Source organism: Triticum urartu, chromosome 4A, assembly GCF_056163025.1.
Source record: "Triticum urartu cultivar PI428250 chromosome 4A, HENAU_Tu73, whole genome shotgun sequence".
Lineage (NCBI taxonomy): Eukaryota > Viridiplantae > Streptophyta > Magnoliopsida > Poales > Poaceae > Triticum > Triticum urartu.
In genome coordinates this window covers 374,755,395-374,763,863 of record NC_141876.1, presented here as the reverse complement: position 1 = coordinate 374,763,863, position 8,469 = coordinate 374,755,395, and positions in this window count along the sequence as shown.

Below are 8,469 nucleotides of genomic sequence, written 5' to 3'. Positions count from 1 at the left end.
GACTCAACATTAGTCATAAAGAACTCACATGCTTATTGTAAAAATCTATTAGTCATCGAAACAAAGTACTACACGCATGCTCCTAGGGGGGATAGATTGGTAGGAAAATGCCATCGCTCGTCCCCGACCGCCACTCATAAGGAAGACAATCAATAAATACCTCATGCTCCGACTTCATCACATAACGGTTCACCATATGTGCATGCTACGGGAATCACAAACTTCAACACAAGTATTTCTACAATCCACAACTACCCACTAGCAGGACTCTAATATCACCATCTTTATATCGCAAAACTATTGCAAGGAATCAAACATATCATATTCAATGATCTACAAGTTTTATGTAGGATTTTAAGACTAACCATGTGAATGACTAGTTCCTGTCATCCCTCTAAATAGATATAAGTGAAGCAAGAGAGTTTAATTATTTCTACAAAAGATATGCCCACGCTCTAACAAATATAAGTGAAGCAAAAGAGCATTCTACATATGGCGGTTTTCTATGTGAAGAGAAACAGGCAATCCAAACTTCAAAAGATATAAGTGAAGCACATGAAGCATTCTATAAAGCCATACTCAAAAGATATAAGTGAAGTGCAATGAGCATTCTATAAATCAACCAAGGACTATCTCATACCAACATGGTGAATAAAAGAAAAATCAAAACTAAATGCAAAAGACGCTCCAAGATTTACGCATATCATGTGACGAATAAAAATATAGCTCCAAGTAAAATTACCGATGATTATTAGAAGAAAGAGGGGGTGCCTTCCGGGGCATCCCCAAGCTTGGTTGCTTGGGAGTCCTTCAATATTTCCTTGGGGTGCCTCGGGCATCCCCAAGCTTAGGCTCTTGCCACTCCTTATTCCTTCATCCATCGTGATCTCTCCCTAAACTTGAAAACTTCAATCACACAAAACCCAGCAGAAAACTCGGTAAGATCCGTTAGTATAATAAAGCAAATCACTACCCTAAGTACTGTTGAAAACCAATTCATATTTTGTTTTTGCATTGTAGCTACTATAATATAACTTTTCCATGGCTTAATCCACTGATAGAAATTGATAGTTTCATCAAAACAAGCAAATTATGCATCAAAAATAGAATCTGTCTTAAACAGGACAGTCTGTAGTAATCTGAACATTCACCATACCTCTGGTAATCCAAACATTATGCCAAAATTAGGAAAAAAATTATAGAAAGACAGTGCAAAAAGTTTCAGAACCATTTGACGTTCCAGTAAAAAATGTAAAATCATGCACTACAGCCAAAGTTTTTGTTCTACACCGCACAAACCAACAAGCAATGTAAACATCCTAAAGGCAAATCTTAGCACATTATTTTTATAATACAATGGAATTTTACAAGGGGATAATTATTTTTGTTGAAAAGTTTATGTAATCAAGATTCACAAAGTTTTCGTGAGCATGAACAAAGTTCAAGGAGCTCCCCCACTTCAACAATGCTTGTCTCTCTCACTTTCACTTTCCTTTCTGAAAAGTTTTGGATTCCCCTCTTTATTTTTTTGTTTTTAAACTATATAAAAGCACTCAACATAAATAAATGACTCTCTAAAACTTCCAGGTTGTCTCCCTGGCAGCGCTTTCTTTAAATCCATTAAGCTAGGCATATAGCGCTCAAGTAATGAATCCACCCGGATACCAAGGTATATCAAAGCCAATTTTAATTAACAATGATTTGGCATTTATTAGTGAGCAAAAAGTAACATATATCATGCAACAATGAAGCCTAACTCTCTTCCTATGCATCGGCATGTCATAAAAGAACAATTCATGCACACATAGTAAAGGCCAATGCATAGTATAAACAGTTTCTTGCAATTTTATCGTGTTGGAAACATAGAGAGGTGGAGATGTAGTTCCTATCTCATAATAATTGCAAGTAGGAGAAGAAAGCACATGCATATTACATTCATCAAATCATCATGTGCAACGGTAAAATGCAACCCATCAACATAATCCTTAATAAGAGCAAAATTCTCCGATATAGTGTAGTTTGGAGAATTCAAGAAGATAATAGGACTATTATGTGTGGGTGTAATAGCAACAATTTCATGTTTAACATAAGGAACTATAGAAAGTTCATAACCATAAGCATCATTCATATTGGCATCATGGCCACAAGCATAGCAAGCATCAAGTTCATCAAAAAGGGGTATTTCAAAAGAATCAACGAGATCATAACAATCATCATAGAAATCATCCTTCGGTAAGAATGAAGGGACATTAAATAATGTATGAGTTGGAGAGTTACTCTCATTAGAAGGTGGGCACGGGTAGCTAATCCAATCTTCCTCCTTTTGTTCTTCGCTCTCCTCATCATCTTTTTCATCCAATGAGCTCACAATTTCATCAATTTCTTCTTCCATAGACTCCTGCAAAATATTAGTCTCTTCTTGGACAACGGAGGAGTCCTCAATATATGGTTTAACATAGGCATTAGAAGCATAATTATCATAACAATATTTAAGTATGGGAAAAATTTCAGATTTGTAAAGAGTAGCATCATACTTTTCAATCAAAGAAGCAATTTCATAAGCACCCTTAAAAGCAACATATTCTTCAATTTGTTGAACATCATAGTAATTATAGACACCCTTAGCATAAAAAGATATGATTCCATTATCATTAAACTCACATTGGTAGGGAAGATGTTTCTTAGGGTTTTCAGAACAACAAGTAACATCATATATTTCACATAAATTCCAAGCATAGCATTGCAAATGATGAATTTGATCTAGTAAAAGTTTCCCTTTTTTAGATATGCGGTATCGCAGGTACCAAGCATGCTCATCTAAAGATTTGCGCTCAACTATGCTAGTTGAGGTTTCAGCACGAGCACATAGGGATCGAAGATAATCCAAGTAAAAAGCTTTGGTAGTGTGATAGATTTTGAGTGGTTCTTCAACCATTGGTGTAGTAGGTACAAATAATTTTTTTGGTATTTTGCATTTCCTACCCATAACTAAAGAAAGAAAACAAGATCACAAAATAAAAACTACTTAGTGATAAAGCAAACAAGCACACACGAGAATATTCACCCCACGCTATGACTCCCCGCCAACGGCGCCAGAAAAAGGTCTTGATAACCCACAAGTATAGGGGATCAGTTGTAGCCTCTTTCGATAAGTAAGAGTGTCGAACCCAACGAGGAGCTAAAGGTAGAACAAATATTCCCTCAAGTTCTATCGACCACCGATACAACTCTACGCACGCTTAACGTTTGCTTTGCCTAGAAAAACTATGAAACTAGAAGTACTTTGCAGGTGTTTTTGGATATGTTTGCAAGATAATAAAGAGCGCGTAAATAAAAATTAGGGGATGTTTAGATAAAGAAACAACTAAGTTAGTTTTAGTAGAGAGCTTTTTTGTCACAAGAAAGTTATTTGTCCCTAGGCAATCGATAACTAGACCGGTAATCATTATTGCAATTTTATTTGAGGGAGAGGCATAAGCTAACATACTTTCTCTACTTGGATCATATGCACTTATGATTGGAACTCTAGCAAGTGTCCGCAACTACTAAAGATCATTAATGTAAAACCCAACCATAGCATTAAAGTATCAAGTCCTCTTTACTCCCATATGCAAACAACCTACTTACTCGGGTATGTGCTTCTGTCACTCACGCCACCCACCATAAGCAAATCATGAACGTATTGCAACACCCTACAGCGGGGATCCCTCACGCTTGCGCGACACTGAGAGCACCATAGCACAGCACCAATAATAAAACATGCAACTCAAACCAATCACGATCATCAATTAACCCATAGGACAAAACGGATCTACTCAAACATCATAGGATAGCCATACATCATTGGGAAATAATATATAGCGTTGAGAACCATGTTTAAGTAGAGATTAGAGCAGGTAAAAGAGGGGTTACACCGCTGCATAGAGGGGGAGAGTTGGTGATGATGGCGGTGAAGTTGTTGGTGTAGATTGCAGTGATGATAATGGCCACGGCAGCGTTTCGGCGCCACCGGAAGAGAGGGGGAGAGAGCCCCCTTCTTCTTCTTCTTCTCCTTCTTCTTCCTTGACCTTCTCCCTAGATGGGAGAAGGGTTTCCCCTCTGGTCCATGGCCTCCATGGCATGGGAGGGGCGAGAGCCCCTCCGAGATTGGATCTGTCTCTCTGTCTCTCTCTCTCTCTCTCTCTCTGTTTCTGCGTTTCTTGATTCTACCCTTTCACCGTTTCTTAAATTCCCGGAGATCCGTCACTCTGATTGGGCTGAATTTTGGATACGGTCTCTATCCGGATATTAGCTTTCTTGCGGCGAAAGAAGGGCACCAACCGCCTTACGGGGTGGCCACGAGGGCCCAGAGCGCGCCTGACCCCCTAGGGCGAGCCCCCCTACCTCATGGCACCCTCGGGCATCCTCTCGCGTTGATTCTTCTTCCCAAAAATCACATATATTCCAAAAAAAATCTCTGTCAGTTTTTATCCCATTTGGACTCTATTTTATATGGATTTTCTGCGAAACAAAAAACATGCAACAAACAGGAACTAGCACTGGGCACTGGATCAATATGTTAGTACCAAAAATAGTATAAAAAGTTGCCAAAAGTATATGAAAGTTTTATAATATTGGCATGGAACAATCAAAAATTATAGATATGAGGGAGACGTATCAATGTACAGGCTACAAACGAAGACTCGGAGGACAGTAATTATCTTCCACCCTCCAAGGATGAGGTGAGCCTCGGCGACAAAGACTTTATCATGACTGAGGAAGCTCTCGAGTAGGAGCGCTTTAAGCAACGGGTAATAGCCACTTCAAGGAGCCTAAAAAAGAAGCAGCAGCAGCAGCTTCAAGCTGATCAAGATCTGCTCAACGATAGATGGACTGATGTCCTGGCAGTAGAAGAATACGGCCTCGAGCACCCAACCAAAAGTTACCCGAAGCGTAAACTGCTACCTCAATTCGATGATGAGGCACTTGAGCCCGTATCATCAGCGTGTAATGTGGCTGATCGACCACCACGTTGCCATGACAAAACGGCAACTCAAGCCGAACACCGGCCCGTCCTACCTTGCCGTAAAGGCAGAGACAAAACTGCTCAGGGATACACGTATGACCTGCGGCAAGACCTGAAGAATAAAGCAGGTCCAGCCAGATCGATACGGATCGCAGGGGCGTGCCCTGACGCGCGACGACGGCTATCATGCCGAACATGGCAAGCACAATCACGTCCGAGCCGAAAGCCGCAAACGGACTCCATCCAAACTATGTCACGATCTGGCCCGATATAGAGGCGCCGCACACCCCCTCTGCTTCATTGATGAAGTAATGGAACATGAATTCCCAGAGTTCAAACCCGTGAATATCGAATCTTATGATGGAACCACGGATCCCACGGTATGGATTGAAGACTTTATTCTCCATATTCATATGGCCCGCGGCGATGATCTTCATGCCATCAAATACCTCCCCCTAAAACTCAAGGGGCCAGCCCCGCACTGGCTGAACAACCTGCCTGGACACTCTATTGGCAGCTGGGAAGACCTGGAAGACGCCTTCCGCGACAACTTCCAAGGCACATACGTCGGACCTTCGGATGCCGATGACTTAAGACACATAGTCCAACAGCCCGGAGCATCAAGAAGGAAATTCTGGACTAGGTTCTTAACTAAAAAGAACCGAATCATCGACTGTCCGGATGTCGAAGCCCTAGCGGCCTTCAAACACTACATCCATAATGAATGGCTTGCCTGACACCTCGGCCAAGAAAAGCCTAAGTCCATGCCGGCCCTCACGGCACTCATGACCCGCTTTTGCGCGGGCAAAGATAGCTGGCTATCCTGCAGCAATAACAATGCAAGCGAACCTGGCACCTCGGAAGCTAGAAATAGCAACGAGAAGCCCCGACGCAATATGCACAAGCATCGAAACAATGGTGACAATACCGGTGACACGACGGTCAACGCCGGATTTAGTGGCTCCAAGTCCGGTCAGCGGAAGAAGCCATATAAAAAAATAATCAGGGCCCTTCCAGCCTGGACCGCATACTCGATCGTCCATGTCAGATCCATGGCACCCCTGATAAACCAGCCAATCATACTCACCAGAGTTGTTGGGTCTTCAAACAGGTCGGCAAGTTAAATGCCGAAGACAAGGAGAAGGGGTCACAAAGCGAGAATGACGACGAGGAGCCCCGTCCACCGAACACAGGGGGATAGAAGAAGTTTCCCCCTCAAGTCAAAACGGTGAACATGATATACGCTACCCATATCCCTAAGAGGGAGCGCAAGTGCGCACTCAGGGACGTCTATGCGATAGAGCTAGTCGCCCCAAAATTCAACCCATGGTCGTCATGCCCGATCACCTTTGATCGCAGGGACCATCCGACCAGTATCTGTCATGGCGGTTCAGCCGCACTGGTTCTCGACCCAATAATTGATGGATTCCACCTCACATGAGTGCTCATAGACGATGGCAGCAGCCTCAACCTACTCTATCAGGATACAACACGCAAAATGGGCATCGATCCATCAAGGATCAAGCCCACCAAAACTACCTTTAAAGGAGTTATACCAGGTGTAGAGGCCCGCTGCTCAGGCTCAACCACATTGGAGGTCGTCTTCGGATCTCCGGACAACTTCTGAAGTGAAGAGTTAATCTTCGATATCGTCCCCTTCCGCAGCGGCTATCACACACTGCTCGGACGAACCGTGTTTGCCTGATTCTATGCGGTGTCACACTATGCTTATCTCAAGCTCAAGATGCCCGGACCACGCGGTGTCATAACAGTCAATGGAAACACGGAGCGCTCCCTCCGTACCGAGGAGCACACCGTTTCCCTGGCAGCAGAGGTATAGAGCGGCCTTCACAAGAAGAACCTTAATTCGGGGGCCATGCTCTCGTACACTATCAAACGAGTCCGGACTACTCTACGGCAGGACAGTTCAGCTCGCCAGGAGCTCAACTAGCAATTCGACCTCCGTCTCAGTCCCGACCAAGTGGCGGCATATGTACCGCGTGTACATAAATACACACTAAAAATATCATGGGCAGAGACGAAGGCATAACCAGACTGTCGTCCACAACATGGATCGACCTTCCTTGGACACACAAACTTTTACTTTTCTTTTTATCCCTTTCAGGTTTCTTTTCCGCAGGCCCCTCTTGACAGCCTTATAATCGGTCCTTTCGAAGGACGGATATACCAAGGTGGCAAGTAGCACAGACGTACAGGGGAATCTCTATATGTTCTTCTTAGCGATCATTCTACCTGTTTTCAGGACCCGTACGCAGCTCCCCCTAGTCTTGGCATGTTAAATAGCCATTGTTGCTTATCGCACTATTTGTAAAAATACGCTTTGACATATTAATCAAAATTATAATGGAAACAGTTTGCGGCCCAACTTTTGCGGCATTAGCTTACTACTTCATTTTTTCTTGATAATCTTATCAATTGCACTCGTACACTTTGGTACGCCTTAAATCGCCAGGGGGCTTCATTGCGCCTCATATTACGGCAATAAAGTCCGAACACTTTTTATAGTATAGTTCGGCACCCTGAATTTAGCATTATATGCATTGGCTCTGAATCATGTCTTTGGTCAATAGTTGGGTTGCTCGGCTCCTGTGCTTACTACCATATGTTCCGCTCTATCGGCTAGGGTAGTAAAGGGAGAACTACTGCGATTGTGTCCTGGTTTATCCAGATGAGCACCTCAGTAGAGAAAGCCAAAAATTGACTATCATGATGCGGCGTGAGCCGGTCAGCTGTTTGGAGGTTACAAATCTTTTGTGATTTTTCCCGCATTATGCGACAGATCAGCCTTAGTCCGATCAGGTGTTTACAGCACCCTAATCTGGATTAAATGCTAACTAGGGGTTGCGCCTACATTTTTACTGTCGAACTCCTACGGCTAAGTGAGGGTGATAAACCGACATGGTCCAATTGCCTGGTTCGTTGCGCTAAACACCTCCTTCAAGGACCAAATTTTTGGATCAAGAGTGTTTAGATTCCATCCCCACCCCTATCCTACCTACGTGGGGAATGAAGCCGACGACTGGCCAACTCTCAGATTTAATAAAAATGGCCGCACAGGAGGTAAAATTTTAAATAAATAATAACAAGCATTATATTACATAACGATCTCTTTTTACAAGGCAGTGACAACACAAATGTATTCATTCGAAGATAATGTATTTTGCACATTGCGCCGCCACAATGCGGACCCCTCTAGCACATCTTCAAAATACCACTTAGGCGTGGGGTGCTCCTTGCCAACGGGCGGTCCCTCGGTCGCGAGCTTGACGGTGTTCATCTTTGCAGACCGACCGCTTGACGGCATCAAGCCGGGGGCAGGCATTGACCAGCCGCTTCATGAGCCCAAAGTAGCTGCTGGGTATAGCTTTGGCAGGCCACGGCCGGATTGTTAAATCCTTCATGGCTACTTCAGCCACCCTATGCAGTTCGACCAGCTATTTTAG